The 15,406-nt window shown below is 41.6% G+C and overlaps 1 protein-coding gene and 1 pseudogene across 1 annotated transcript in view; both read left to right on the forward strand.

Annotated features, from left to right (window-relative positions):
- STK39 (serine/threonine kinase 39) overlaps positions 1-15,406 on the forward strand; it is a 228,171-nt gene that overhangs the window by 132,990 nt on the left and 79,775 nt on the right. The window lies entirely within an intron of this gene.
- LOC111823610 lies at positions 8,597-8,697 on the forward strand (annotated as a pseudogene).

Here is a 15,406-nt window from a genome sequence, read left to right on the forward strand (position 1 = left end):
GGATTTGGGTAGTGACATGTGAAGTCCTCTCTGTTGTTTCTATTTTGTAGTAAATAAGGCCTGCCATTATTTGAGAGGGAGGAAGGAAATGATGGTCAAGATTTGAGAAATGGGGAGGTAACTGTGTAGGTGAGCCTGAGAGTGAAGTTCCCACGGCAGTGTGGTATGATGAACATGCTGCACCAGGGATCACTTGAGTGTAGTGATTGTAAATTTAAGGACATTATCCTGAGGTCTCAACATAAATGTATGTGACTGATTGTAGTTGAAACAGAAACACAACATTTAAAACATTTACAGAGACAATGGAATACTATGTAGATATAAAAAAAAGAAGGAGCTCTTACCCTTTGCAACAGCATGGATGGACCTGGAGTTTATTATGCTAAGTGAAATAAGCCAGTCAGAGAAAGACAAAATCACATGATCTCACTTATATGTGGAATCTAAGGAACAAAATAAACCAATGAACAAAATAGGTCCAGAGGTATGGATGCATGGAACAGACCGACAGACCTCGGAGGGGAAGACGGGAAGGGATTAACCAAACAATTCAGATGTATATATGCATAACCAATGGACACAGACAATAGTGCGATAAAGGCCTGGGGTGAAGCAGGGGCTAGGTGGATGGGGGCAAAGAGGGGAAGAAATGGGGACATCTGTAATACTGTCAACAATATAAATACATACATACATACATACATACATACATACATAAAGGCTTCTGTGAGCACACCCACAGGCCCCAGATTTACAATCACTGTTTAAATCATATAGAAATGTGGGTTATAGAATTGTTCTCAGTAATCTCTTGTGTGCAGGGTGGCAGTATCCTGCCCTCTTCTCTCACCACCAGCACCCACTCATAAGTCCAAGTTTCTTCTCTTAGAACCTGCAAAGTTACATGCTCATTGAGTATCAGAAACCTGCCGCCCAGTGTTGGCCTGGGCCATACAATGTCTTCATGCTCCTTTCCCCATGTGAAATTTACTCTGGATCGCTTGTACCACCTCTGGGCCCAGAAAAGCTGTCTCCTTCGCCCGTCTGCGTGAGACGAAGCTGAGAGGTTGTTCTGGCCCAGTGTTGATCAGATTTTAGAAACTCCATGCCCCCTTTTGTACCCTTCTCATTCCTTTTCATCTCCACATCAAGATTCTGAGATATGTGTATACATAATATATAAATGAACACACACACAACACATTTACTCTCCCTCTGTCTTTGCAAATCACTGGTCTAGGGAATGCGTGGCTCTCGGGTATTGGGAAACAGTGCATTTGCCTTTCTTATCCCCTGAGGTCATGAGGGCGTGACATTTATGTGTGTGATGCTCCACAGGCTAGTGGATAGAGACTTCAGATCAAGCCAGCCTTTCATCAGTTCTTAACTAATGCCTCATGGGTGGCTGCCCTCTCCACTCCTTGGAAAAGTCATTCTGACTTTTTTGACATAGCATTTTACACACCTACCTGCTAGGAATGTGCCCCCACCCCCGCCTCAGTCTCCCAGGTTGCCAGGTAAACCTCACCTTCATTCTGTAAGTAGGACACTGGGAAATATTTTACTTTTCAAAATGTCAGATTCTACAAGAAATGACTGATACGTAGTAGCTAAAAGTAGCATATTTATTTCTTCATTTTTCCATTCACTTCTGGTGATCATAGGCAAAAGACTGAGGAGGTAAAAGGTAATTCTTTCCTTGAAAAAAATATTATACTGCTTTAACTTGCTTTTAAAACTGACCTGTTATATCTGAAGTTGGAGAGAAAGGATTAGACCTTAGGTTTCAAAGTTAAATGCTGGATGGAGATAGCTCAAACTTAGATTTTTTCTTTTATGTACTTTCCTGCAAATGTTCTTTTGTCCATTGTGCATATGGTAATGCCATCTATATTATTTTTTTAAAAAAAGACTGAGTATCATAAAGTTAGGTACAAGGTAAGGAAATCCTCTTTAACATACCTCGGGAGGAAAATACCAAGGGGGCCACCTCAGAATTTATATGCTGTCAGTAGAGGGCAGTACTATTTCTGGTTTGAGCTAAACATTGTACCAATATTTTGCCATTAGTATATTTTTTTCATAAAACAGAATAGATATGTATTTGACATAAAAGGTGTTTTTTAGAATCAGGCTCAGTGATTTGGAAACATGATGAACTTAGTTAAATTGTTAATTCCTTTGTGGTGGATGCCGTTCATACTTGGACAGCTCAGCCATGTGGTTTGCAGTTACATTTTGCTGAAGGCAACCATGCCAGTTGTTGTCATGCATAGATGTTTTGTTGGCCTGGGGTCTTTCACTGGCTCATCAATTTGCTCATAATGAACTTATCTTTTTATTAGGTAGCACTGTCATTAGACCTTGATGGGCCAGTGAAAGACCCCAGGTCAACAAAACAGCTTTCCTGCTTGAAGGGAAAAATGATCTTTAGAATACGATACCTATTTTAACATTAATCCTTCAACATGACAGTATCACCTAATTTGACTTATTTGACTTAATAAATTATAATTTCATAAAGAAAGTTGAATTTGATAAAAACAATATTGATTATTGTTTTAACACCAGTATGCCTGTCTTCCAATTCCATATCACTGTCATTCAGGAGGGGCTATAATTCTTAATTTTTTCTCTAGCCTGCGAAATAAGGTTAATTGCATATTCTTACTAGTCAAGTGGTTTGAAGGCTTGATTACTTTTCCCCCAAAAGGTTAAGTAGTATAGGCATAGTGTCCAATCGTGGCAATGCTTTCAAGTACATGTTGGTTTTTTCCCCAGCAAACTACATATTTATGGCTTTTTGTGTGCAAGGCTTTGTTGAAAATCCAAAGATGAATAAGACAGGGTTTTTGTGCTCAAAGAGCTTACCGTGTAGGCGGAGAGATCAGACGCTGCACAAATGACTCCAGCAGAAGGTAGAAAGTGGTAAATGCAATAAGAAGACAGATGAAAAGAAGAGCTATGGGTAGTTAACGGAAGGTGAGAGCCCTTTTCCCAGAGTACTACCTTTGGGTTACTTGTTCCCATAGTAACCAGCGTTTGTTTTTTTCACCATCCAGATTTTGAGAAGAGTGATGGTTAGGTTGAATCCAGGGGCGGCAGTGTCAGGCCTTACCAGGCTTATATTATTTCTGAGAAGACCATGTTTGTTTTCCAGGAGTGGAATGTGTTATTATGTAGGCAACACATTACCAGAAATCCAGTTCTTTAATATGAAAAATATTTGGCATTTCACTGAATTTTTTGAATGTTCTGTCTTGGTCAATTTCCATTTCTCTGAGGATTGAAGTCCTCATTGGCCTCATTGTCAGTAAGACCCTCGCAAAGCTGACGTTCCTGCTCCGTACCAGGCACTGTGACGAGCACTGTGTGCGCTTCTGTTGTTTAATCATCCTAAAACCTCCACAGCATCAGTACTGCTACTAACATCTCATAGCTGAGGAGACCACGGTGTGAAGTCATGGCAGTCATTTGTCCAGTGCCGTACAGCTCAGACGGAGCAAAGACGGGTCTTGAACTCAGGTCTGTTTAATACGCCTATGCCGGTCCTGGCTCTTTTCCCCTTGACCCTGTGGCCGTGCTCTGTCAGTTCTGTTTTGAATGCAGTAAGAAACTCATGTTACATGTTCCTGTCTTTTCATTCACGTTTCACAGAAATGTTCTTTGAAAAGTGTTTCCTGATAAACTCATCATTAGATATTCTGACAGGAATACCTGAAAATATTTTAGGGGAGATGCTAAGGATGATGAGGCAACAAGCAGCAGACATTTGTAGTGTTTCATAACTTTGAAAGCACTGACACATCACTTGCCCAATTTAATTTTCCTTTCACCCTGTGTTTGTTGCCCACAGTTTACAAGAAAGATTGGAAATGTTAAGTCACTTTTCAGAGCTAGAACACCCAGGCTGGAGACTCGATGTTCTGATGTTGATTTAGTGTTGTTGATGGTATGGTTCAGGGAGATAGTGTAAGTACAGATGACATGGAGTAGTATAGGGTTATGGGCCTTTTGCACATACAAATTATTTCTGCTGGTAAGCATGCTAAAGGAAGGCAGATTTATATTCAGAAAAAAACATGGTAATGTCAGGGAAGCAAAACAGAAGAATTAAAAACCATTCATTGTGAGATGTCATTTTTGTTCTGACAATGGAGCAGGAAGATGTTTGTGAATACAAATATCTTCAGCAATAGGGAATGTTAGAGTTTTTAAATTTTTAAGCAATATATGGTGATCTTAGAACAGTGGTTCTCAACCTTCCTAACGCCGCAACCCTTTAATACAGTTCCTCGTGTTGTGGTGACCCCCAATTTCATTGTTACAAATTGAACATAATTAAAGCTTAGTGATTAATCACAAAAACAATATGTAATTATATATGTGTTTTCCGATGTTCTTAGGCAACCCCTGTGAAAGGGTCATTCGACCCCCCAAAGGGGTTGCAACCCACAGGTTGAGAACCACTGTCTTAGAATTTTAGAAAAGCAAAATAAATTAAAAGAAAAATAAGAACAAGAAATCAAATCCTTCTTAACCCCACTACCCAAAGATACATCATAATTAGCCTCTGGATAAATATTATTCTAGTCTTTTTACTACACTTACGTTATTGCATAGTTTAGATTTTTAAAATGTTATTATGTGCCCTGGCCAGATAGCTCAGCTGCTTAGAGCATTGTCCCAATACACCAAGGCTGCAGGTAGGATCCCCAGACAGGGCATATACAAGAATCAACCAATGAAGGCATCAATAAGTGGAATAACAAAATCGATGTTTCTCTCTCCCTCCCCCCTTCCTCCCTACCTGCCTCCCTTCCCCTTTCCCTTTCCCTCACTCTAAAAACCAATCAGTTAAAAAAAATGATTGTGTAAATATTTTCATTAAACAGTGTTTTATAAGCTTTATTTGATAATGTCTTTGATATCTTTTCATATCAATGAGTGTAAATAAATCTACACAATCCTTTTAAGTGGCAGCCTTATATTTTGACTGAATGTGCCAAAACATATTACTTAAAAAGTGTTATTTGATACTAACAGAGTTCCCAGTTTTTAAGTATAGCAACATGTACTAGTAAAAGCTTATATGTGCAATAATGATGGTTGAAAACTGCCCTGTAGAAAAAGCCCTTTTAGCACTGAATTTTGACTGTGGTGAAATGCTCAGACCTTGAGCAACCTGGAGGTACATGACTAAGCCCAGCATCAAAGCACCTGGGGATTATACGGGCCACTTGTGACTCTGGGGTAGGCAGAGGATGTCACTGTCCAGGTAGCATCTGACCCCTCTTCCTCGCCCTGCGTTAGGGCTGAGTTCTTAGAGCAGCATTTCAACGAAGGCACCGCACTGAAGCCGCCAACATGAATTATTATGGAGTGTCACCTGCATATATTTAGGGCCAATTTGCATATTACCCTTAAGAGATTACCACACACCATGAACACAAACATAGGGTTCCATTTGCCAGTGTTCTTTGGGGTTCTTCCTTCTAGTGCATATTCTTCCAGAAATCCTCCCTGGCTGCTTTCTGGGCTTAGAGAAAGTGTCAGGTGACACATAACAGTTGGAGAAATGAGAGATTGTCTTTGCAAACATGTCAAACTCGCCGCTGGCGGGCCACACATTTGACATGCTTGTAGCCTTATGCAATGCCTAGCATGGACAGACCCTAATAAATGCATGTTACCCAAGTGCCAACTGATGGATTCTTAACTAGAGGCATGTTTCACAAACTTTTAGTATCAAGATACTTCACAGGACCTTTATTTGTGTGCAGCTCTTTATTTTTGATGTAGTAGAAATGTGTACAAAAATATGTACAGGAAATATTCACTAGATTTCCTCTATGATAATTCTCAAGTAAGATAATACTTTGGATATAATATCTATATCTTATTTTTTAAAACATGTGGACTCCAAGCTGTAAGAATTGTGGTGGCGGTGATGTAAAAAGTTGTACTGACCAATGATCCCTACAATGTTCTCTGCCCTTCCTACACACCCAGCTGGGAATACTTCTCCTAGGGCAGTGGTCCGACCACTGTCTTAGAGTATCCATTGGCTGTACCTGTCTCGGGGTCTCAGGACCCGGTCTCAACATGCAGATTTTGAAGTGTCGGTGTGATATGTTTTTTCCTCTAGACCCCTCCCTGGTAGGAGTTTCCCTAATACTTTCTTAAAAAGTATCTTGACTCCTGAGGCTGTTTAGAGGTGGAAGCTGTCCTGCCCCTGGCGAGCTTACCCGTAACTGCAGCTCTGAGATGAACTGTTATCTAACCTCAGAGAACTGCAGTGAATTGTGCCTTGTCACATGACCAGTCACTGTCCATGCCAAGAACAGCACCCCAGTATCCACTCACCCAGGAGTAGCCTCCTTGCTCTCCTCTCTCTCATTATAAGCTCCCCCGTGCTCTGGCTGGCTGCTTTTCCTTGCTGGACTAATTGTATGGTCCCATCTCTGGGACTTTCACATCTTCCCTGAACTCTTCTTTCTCGTGAGCTTTTTAATGTGCACAGATAGACATGAAGAGGAAATGTCTTGAAAGTAGCAGATACCATTAAAAAGCTTTGGTGGCATTTAAGTCAATGTTAATTACGTGCTACCTTGGTTGTTGATAGCCTGAAATCTTCACAGATGCCGTAGTGGTTCAAGTTACCCTCTCTGACAGTGCAGAGGCTGTCTCCCTTACCCTTTTTTATATTCTACATTTCCTGGCTGCCGCTGAGGTAACCTGCCGCTCTTAGCATTCTAAAAACTCTCTGCTCCGCATCTTCCCTGAACTCTTCTTTCTCGTGAGCTTTTTAATGTGCACAGATAGACATGAAGAGGAAATGTCTTGAAAGTAGCAGATACCATTAAAAAGCTTTGGTGGCATTTAAGTCAATGTTAATTACGTGCTACCTTGGTTGTTGATAGCCTGAAATCTTCACAGATGCCGTAGTGGTTCAAGTTACCCTCTCTGACAGTGCAGAGGCTGTCTCCCTTACCCTTTTTTATATTCTACATTTCCTGGCTGCCGCTGAGGTAACCTGCCGCTCTTAGCATTCTAAAAACTCTCTGCTCCGGTTTTATTGGGGAAGGTTGTCTCTTAGGACGTGTCCTCTTGATCAGAGCTGAATAATTCCGAGGACTGTTTGCACAGCTATTTCAGTTCTCAGTTACCACGTCCCTGGAGATAATGAGTGGTAAGATTCCTCTCTCGGAATGTTGAAGGTAACGAGCAGCTTTCAGTTTGGGGGCTTTCTTTGCATTAACTTTTCTTTCCCCATTGAAACCAGACTTCTTGGAATATACCTTCAACTTTTTATTTTGCAATTCCCAGAGTTCTAGAAAACTTTGTTCTTCTGTAGTTGCTAACTGGTAGTATAGTGGGAAATCTCTGCCGCTCAATGAGCTTCATTGGTCTGTCTTTGTATTAGTTTTCTATCTCTGCCTTAAGAGATTACCACACACCAGGAGGCTTAAAACAGCACACGTATTATCCTACGGTTCTGCCAGGGTGAAGTCTAACCCGGGTCTCAGTGGGCTGTGTCCCTTTCAGGAGGCTCTAGAGGAGAAGCTGTTTCCTGGACTTTTAAGATTTGTTTTTGTTTCTTTTTTTAGAGCAGTTTTAGGTTTACATCAAAATTGAGAGGAAGGTATAGAGCAGTGATGGCGAACCTATGACACGTGTGTCAGAGGTGACACGCAAACTCATTTTTTTTGGTTGATTTTTCTTTGTTAAATGGCATTTAAATATATATAATAAATATCAAAAATATAAGTCTTTGTTTTACTATGGTTGCAAATATCAAAAAATTTCTATATGTGACACGGCACCAGAGTTGAGTTAGGGTTTTTCAAAATGCTGACATGCCGAGCTCAAAAGGTTCGCCATCACTGGTATAGAGACTTCTCATGGTCAGGGCACATGCCTGGGTTGCGGGCTTGATCCCCAGTAGGGGGCATGCAGGAGGCAGCAGATTGATGTTCTCATCTCTGTTTCTCTCTCTCTCTTCCTCTCACTTCCTCTCTCTGAAATCAATAAAAACATTTTTTAAAAAGAGTAGCAAAACTGTCTTCCAAAATGGCTGTACCATTTTGTGTTCCACCAGCAATGAATGAGCATCTTGTTGCTTCACACTCTCGTCAGCATTTGTTGGTGGTGGTATCATTGCCAATGTTCTAGATTTTGGTCCTTCTAATAGGTGTGTAATGGTATCTCATTGTTGCTTTAATTTGCATTTCCCTGATGACATATGATGTCCCACATCTTCTCACATGCTTATTTGCCATCTGTATACCTTCTTTGGTGAGGTGTCTATTAAAGTATTTGGCCCAGTGCTCACTTCAGCAGCACATATACTAAAACTAGAGGCCTGGTGCATGAAATTTGTGCACGGGTACGGTCCCTAGGGCTAGCCTGCAATCAGGGCCATCTTCCTCGGCTACCCCACCCCTACTGCCACCCACCCCCAGTTCCCTGTTCACCATCCAGTGATCAGAGCCTGATGGCCAGCAGGGAGGGACTGAGAGGTTGGCTGTTCCCACCTCTTAGTGACTGGTTGAGTGGTCGTTTTGGTCATTCCGCTGTTAGGGTCAATTTGCATATTACCGTTTTATTATATAGAATTGGAACAATACAGAGAAGATTGCATGGCCCCTTTGCAAGGATGACACGCAAATGCATGAAGCGTTCCATATTTTTAAAAAATAAATTAGCCAGAACCGGTTTGGCTCAGTGGATAGAGCGTCGGCTTGCAGACTCAAGGGTCCTGGGTTCGATTCCGGTCAAGGGCATGTACCTTGGTTGCGGGCACATTCCCAGTGGGGGGCGTGCAGGAGGCAGCTGATCAATGTTTCTCTCTCATTGATGTTTCTGGCTCTCTATCTCTCTCCCTTCCTCTCTGTAAAAAATCAATAAAATATATTTTTTAAAAAATTAAAAACATAAAGTATTTGGCCCAGTTTTCTTTTCTCTTTTTCTTTGTTTTCTTATCATTGTGTTTCAAGATGAGAAACGCAATGTATGTTTTGGACCATTGTCCTTTATCATATGTCTTTTGCAAATGATTTAGTGAAGTCTAGGTTATCAATTTTTTCTTTCGTGGATTGTGCCTTTGGTATTCTATCTCAAAAGGCATCATTGTACCCAAGGCCCTCTATGTTTTCTCCTAGCAGTTTTATAGTTTTGCATTTTATATTTAGGCCTATAATCCATTTTGAGGTAACTTTTATGAAGGATGTAAGGTCTGTGTTCCTTTGCATGTGTATATCCTGCTGTTCAAGTACCATAGTTGCTTCATTCTATTGTCTTTGCTCCTTTGTCAAAGATCAGTGGACTATATTCATAGAGCATATTTTTGGGTTCTCTGTTCTATTTCATCTGTTTCACTAATACCACACTGTCTTGATTCTTGCAGCTTTATAGTAAGTCTTAAAGTTGGGTAGTGACAGTCCTTCAACTTTGTTCTTCTCCTTTAATATTTTATTGACTATTCTGGGTCTTTTGCTTCTCCATATAAACTTTAGAGTAAGTTTGTTGATATCCACAAAATAACTTGCTGGGATTTTGATCAGAATTGTATTGAATCTAGTTGAGAAGAACTGACATCTTGACAATATGGTGTGGGGTTTCTTTGTGTTTTTTTGTTTGTTTGTTTTTGTGTTTTTTTTATCTAGGAACATGGAATATATCTCCATTTATTTAGTTCTTTAATTTCTTTCATTAGAGTTTTTTAGTTTCTCTTATATGGGTCTTGGATATATAGGGGTTTACAGTTGTTCATGTAATACAATAATAATAATAATGCAAGAATAAATTCAGTGTTTTGTGTACCTACAGCTATAAACCTACTTTTGCCCACCCCTATATTTTGTTAGATTTATAACTAAGTATTCCATTTTTGGGGTGAGTGCTAATGTAAATGATATTATGTTCTTAATTTCCAGCTTTACTTATTCATTGCTTTGTATATAAACAATGGAAGCAATTGAATTTTGTATTTAAACCTTGAATCCGGTAACCTTGCTATTACTACTTATTAGTTCCAGGAGTATTTTTTGTCTATTTCTTTTGAATTTTCTATATAGATAATCATTTTATTTGTGAAGACAGTTTTATTTCTTTCTTCCCAATCTGTATTCTTTTAATTTTCTTTTCTTATCTTAATGCATAAACTAGTACTTCCAGGATGATGTTGAAAACAAGTGGTGAGAGGGGACATCCTGGCCTTCTACCTGATCTTAGTGAGAAAGCTTTGAGTTCCTCACCATTAAGTACTCTATTTTGGTGTAGGTATTTTTAGATATTCTTTACCTAAAATATAAAGAAGTTCCCACTACTCCTAGTTTCCTGAAAGTTTTTATCATTAACTTAGCTGATCTTAAAAGCAGGGACTAGGGAACAGGTAGAAAATATCCACTGTATTTTATGTAATAGCACCAATATAAAAACCCATCTCTTGAAAAGGATCAGAATTTGGCTATGTAGAGTAACTGGGAATTATCTTCAGAGCTCTTGGTAACCTACTTATCTCAGGGAGTTTCCCAAGTGAGGTAAGTAGTTAAGTAACTTTAATCTCCAAAAGAAAATATGAGTTTTGGTGGAGTTTTTAATGAATTTGGAGACTGGAGATGCTGTAAAGCATACCTGGCCACAAAATATTTACATAAGTCATACTCAGAACCCATTGGTTCATTTTTATTTGCAGACATATCTCTCTTTCCAGGGAAGTGCTAGAGGGTTTCTGCCCTGGGTAAGAGAGTAAACCGCTTTCTCTGACACCTGGAGCCCTAGGAGTCTGGTCTTGGTTTCCCACACCAAGTGGGAAAGGTGTTCTTGGGCCAGGTGTTTGGGCCAGGTGTTCGCACTGATTGCATGAGTCAGAGCAGCTGCAGTGGGTACTTTAAGATGACTTTCCAATTCCCTACATAGAAAATTTGTCTGTGTGCCAGCTGATTGCTTTGTTGTCTTAATGGAGAAGCTCTGGGTATTCAGTACAATCAAACTTTGCCAGTTTGTCTGAAATTGGTTCTAGATTTTCTCTCAGTGGAGTAGATGCAAGGTCAGCGCAGTGAAAATGCCATTGGGTTCTTGTACTTTGATACAATCTCTTTTTATGGCTTGATTGTACCATTTTACTCCCTCCTGCAAGGATGGAGCTTTCTCTGAGAATGTTCAGATGAAGTATTAAGCCTTTAAGAGACTTAAAATGAACGTTTATTGCCACAGCATGGGCTATCCCATTTGAAACTCTTACATTGTAAATCACGCCAAGGATCCTTGTCACATTGGCCTTTTGACTGCATTAGGCTAACTGCTCGGCTGAAGGGAAGTGTAGCATTTGCTTAGAGTATTTTTAGCACTATCAAGGTAACTAAAAGGAACCTTTTTTGGTTCTCAAAATATTCTGTCTCCCTCACTCAGAAGATGTAAAAGAAAATGAGGAACTGAAAAAAATCAGGGCTACAAGTTATTCAATAACCCTTTATTCATTCTTTTGCAATCAGTTTATTGGATAATCTATACTTTCTGATATAAAAAATGAAGATTTTATTTTCCGTTAGTCGTTGACTTCAAATAGCTTTGTTGAATCTTCCATTCCCATCTTTTGATGGCATACTGGGCAGTTGGCCATAATTTTCCAGTCAGTTAAGGTATAAAAAGTTGAGTCTAGTCCAGACTTCAATCTTAGGTTCAATTTAGCCTTTAGCCTCTCCCTCACCTGTCCCCTCTGGCTGAAAAGGGGACACAGTCAGCTCTTTCACCCTCCCCTTTCTGCACAACTTTCTCTTTTTTAAAAAAATATATTTTTTATTGATTTCAGAGAAGAAGGGAGAGGGAGAGAGAAACATCAATGATGAGAGAGAACCATCGATTGGCTGCCTCCCGCACACCCCACACTGGGGATCGAGCCCACAACCTGGGCATGTGCCCCGACCAGGAACCGAACCATGACCTCCTGGTTCACAGGTTGACGTCCAACTACTGAACCATGCCGTCCAGGCCAACTTTCTCCTCTTAATTGTCAGCTTTTCCTCTTGATTGCCTTCTAGTTGTGCAGGGCTGCTCTTTGGTGGGGACCTGGGTGGGACACCCTGAAGAGTTCTGGGCCAGTTCCATTTCTTCCCTTCACCTGGGCAGGTGGGAGAGAGGTCCTTGGGAGTAGGGCTATGGCCAGATGGCTTGATTTTGGCTGCCTTCCAGCTGTCTTCTTTGGGACAGTAAGCCATGCCTATATGTAATCTCCATTGCTGCTCCTTTTATCCGCTCTGCTATGTCTCACTAGTTTTCTTCTCCTCGTTCAGGTAGTCAGGACTAGGACCAATTGATAAAATTTCCACATAAGCAGATAAGCATCTGGGGAGTGAGATACCATTGCCCTTTCCTTGCAGGTACCTCTGATGTGTTGAGTGACTCTTTGGGAGACTCCACAGTAGGCTTGGTAGTGAGGGGTCCCAGCACACTTGCTGGACTGATAATTCACAACTCAAGGCTTCTTCTCATTCTGTATCTCAGCCCTGCTCCTTTCCCCATTTTGCTTTTATAGATAGGGGCTGAGGGAATCTGAGGTCATGGTCGGGTCTAGCATAGCCATTTTGGCCACTTATTAATAAGCGCTGGAGTGGCAGACCTCTAACATTTGCAGCACTCTTTAGAATATGGGGCACCTGATGCCTGTTTATCTTGAGCTTAGCGTCCTGGGAACCTGTTCTCAGGCAACAGGAAAAGATCCCCTCAGTATCCACTGATAGTCATTCATCCTCATGTAAACTGAACCACTTCTAGGCAAGTTGCCATGGGGAATATCATGAAACATAACCCTTGGCTTTTAAGGATCATAAAACACTTTAGTTTAAGGAAATAAAGACATAAATATAGGAAACATTAAATTATTATATTAGGCAGCGTGTGATGAATTGCTCAAATAAATATAATTGAGAATAAATGGTGTTGTTTTCAAATACCTGTATCCGTGTCACTGGACTAGTCCACCGAGCTGCCTGTCTGCCCTGTTGTGAGGGCTGTGGGAGTGTGTGAGGCAGGAGGCAGTGGCTGTGATGCCTCCAGCTGAGCTGTTGCAGCTCCCAGCTGTGCCCTGCAGTGTGCAGAAGTGGGAGGAATGGAGAGGCAATGTGAAAATGTACCCACACACAGTTTAGGACAAACTAGATTTTTTTTTAAAACCAGACTGAATTTTGAAATAAATCATTATATTCTGTAACATTGGGGGAGTCTGTCACAGTTTCTAAGGGATAAGTGAGGAACACATACTTGAGAATTGTACCTTTACTTTTCAAATATTAACTAGAAGTCCTAAGGAGCTTGCTGTTTACGCACTGCTTTGTTCTCTTGTCCTTGTTATCAGGTTTATTCCTCTTTAGTGTATTCATTTATTTTTGTTCTATATTTATTTGAAAAGAGAATTTAAAATAACTGCCCTTCTGGTAGTGGTCCTGTTAGAGTTGTTACTGTGTTGGGGCTTTGAAGTATGGTTTGTGGGTTTGCCCGTTTATGGTATGCTGCAGTCTCAGCTTCCTTCCCCCAGTTGTATGCGTCTTCTGTGGCCCATGCCCAACATGTTCATTACCATCTTCTTTCTGTCTAGAAGTCTTTCCTTACCATTCCCAAAAGTTGTCATTAATTTCACCGGCTGCCCCCTCCACAGTGCAGCAGAGAGTGTGTGAATTTGGGTGCTGGTAGATTTGGTGGCATGTACATTTTAATCTTCTGCTTTCTTCTGTTTTTGTAAACTCCTGGTATTTTTATACTTTCTGTTTCTTAGAAAATTACTAGAGGCTGCTCTTTTCAGAGTTTTCATCTTTTCTATAAACAGACTTAGGATCATATTTTAGTATTTTATCAAGATTTTAATGACAAGCCAAGCTGATGCTCGGGAATGTCTCTAAGGCTGGAATTGACTTTATGATGTTCATTAAGTCCTTGCTTAAGGACTCCAGCACTCATAATGGCCTTGGACTTCAGTTGCATGTTGACCGATAAGGAAATGACTATTCCTTTTATTCTTTACTATGTTATTGGTGTTGAAACTGGAAAGGTCCATTAAGTCTAAGTTTACCTTAAAGGGAAGCGATCTCTGCCATCCAGTTTACAATACCCTGATACACTCAACAGCATTTCAGGGACCTTTCCCTGTTCCTCAGAAGTCAGCAGTTGTTGCCCTGGCCAGTGTGGCTCCGTTGGTTGAGCATCACCCCAGGAACTGAGAGGTCCTTGGTTCAATTCCCAGTCAGGGCACATGCCTGGGTTTCAGGCTTGATCCCCAGTAGAGGTTGTGCAGGAGGCAGCCGATAGATCTTCCTTCCTTCCTCCCTCCCTCCCTCCCTCCCTCCCTTTCTTTCTTTCTTTCTTTCTTTCTTTCTTTCTTTCTTTCTCTTTCTCTCTCTCTCTCTCTCTCTCTCTCTCTCTCATTTCCTCTCCTTCTCTCTCTCCCTCCCTCTCTAGAAATCAATAAAAACATATATATATATATATATATATATATATATATCCTATCTAATAAAAGAGAAACATGGTAATTAGCCCATACCTCCGCTACCCTTCCCATTGGCTAATCAGGGCGATATGCAAATTAACTGCCAGCCAAGATGGCGGCCAGCAGCCAGGCAGCTTGAAGCGAACATGAGGCTTGCTTGCTTCAGTGATGGAGGAAGCCAACGTTCCCCGCCTGCCGCTGCCGGCCTCTGAGCTTGCAGTTTGAAACATTGTTACAAATATAGAAGCTAAACAAAACCCCAGAAACCTGCTTTCAGCCAGCCGGGATCTCAGAGCTGGAGTTGAAACAGTGTTTCGATTATAGAACCCAAACAAACCAGATACCTGCTTTCAGCAGCCGAGGCCTAAGAGCTGGAGCCAAGCCTCAGAGCTAAAGCTGGCCCAGAATAAAAAAGAAAAAAGAAAAAAAGGAGTTGTTGGGAGCTTCAGTCACCCGCCAGCCTGAAAACAGCCCTCAGCCCCTCACCCAGACTGGCCAGGCACCCCAGTGGGGACCCCCACCCTGAAGGGTGTGTGACCAGCTGCAAACAGCCATCATCCCCTCATCCAGGCTGGCCAGGCAGCCCAGTGGGGACCCCCACCCTGATCCAGGACACCCTTCAGGGCAAACCAGCCGGCCCCCACCCATGCACCAGGACTCTATCCTATATAGTAAAAGGGTAATATGCCTCCCAGCACTGGGATCAGCAGAGCTGCGAGGCCTCCCGGCACTGGGATCAGCGTGACAGGGGGCAGCGCCCAAACCCCCTGATCGCCCTGCGGCTCTGTGTGTGACAGGGGGTGGGGCCACAACCTCCCTATCCGCCCTGCTCTGTTCGTGACAGGGGAAGGCACCCCAACCCCCTGATCAGCCCTGCTCTGTGCCTGATAGGGGGAGCTCCCAACCCCCTGATCACCC

Source organism: Myotis lucifugus, unplaced genomic scaffold (assembly GCF_000147115.1).
Source record: "Myotis lucifugus unplaced genomic scaffold, Myoluc2.0 scaffold_5, whole genome shotgun sequence".
Taxonomy (NCBI): Eukaryota; Metazoa; Chordata; class Mammalia; order Chiroptera; family Vespertilionidae; genus Myotis; species Myotis lucifugus.